The following is a 615-nucleotide window of genomic DNA, read 5'->3' on the forward strand; positions in this document are numbered from 1 at the left end:
AAAACTGAGGTTGCATCCCAGTTCCCACCTTGTGGCCAGGCCCCAGCGGGGGATGTTTCTGGTGCTCCTGCTGAGGAAGTGGACCTGCAGGACAATGAGCTTGAGCCTGACTCTGATGGTCAGGCATAATACAGTGAAAAGTACGATGATAATAGCCTTGCTTCTGGCTGTAATTTAAGTAGCGATAATGTATCCAATGTAGTAGAGCCAGCACTTAATGTAAATGCTTCTAGTGTAAATGCTGGTAATAGCGCAAATAGTGTTAATGTTAATATAAATGCTGCTGTCTTAAATCCTAAGGGGGACTACGCTGCTAGTAATGCAAATGCTACTGTCTTAACTGGTAATTTAAATAGAGCTGGAAGTAATGTAATGCCCTCTAGTAAAGCATCATATAGTTCTGTTGTGGCTACCGGTGGCTCTGACATGGAGCTTGCTCCTGTGGAGTCGTCTTGTGAGGATTTGTCCTCGGATGAGTCCTTGGGTGACTCAGACATGGTGTGTGCCTCTGGCATCCAGAAACGGGTGGCTTCAGTTGTCTCTTCAGATGTGGTCGCCAGTTCTGATTCTGATGCTACAGTGGTTTCACCTTCCCCAGCCTCTAAGTCTGGCAAG

This window comes from Pocillopora damicornis, chromosome 1, assembly GCF_964200805.1.
Source record: "Pocillopora damicornis chromosome 1, jaPocDami1.2, whole genome shotgun sequence".
NCBI lineage: Eukaryota > Metazoa > Cnidaria > Anthozoa > Scleractinia > Pocilloporidae > Pocillopora > Pocillopora damicornis.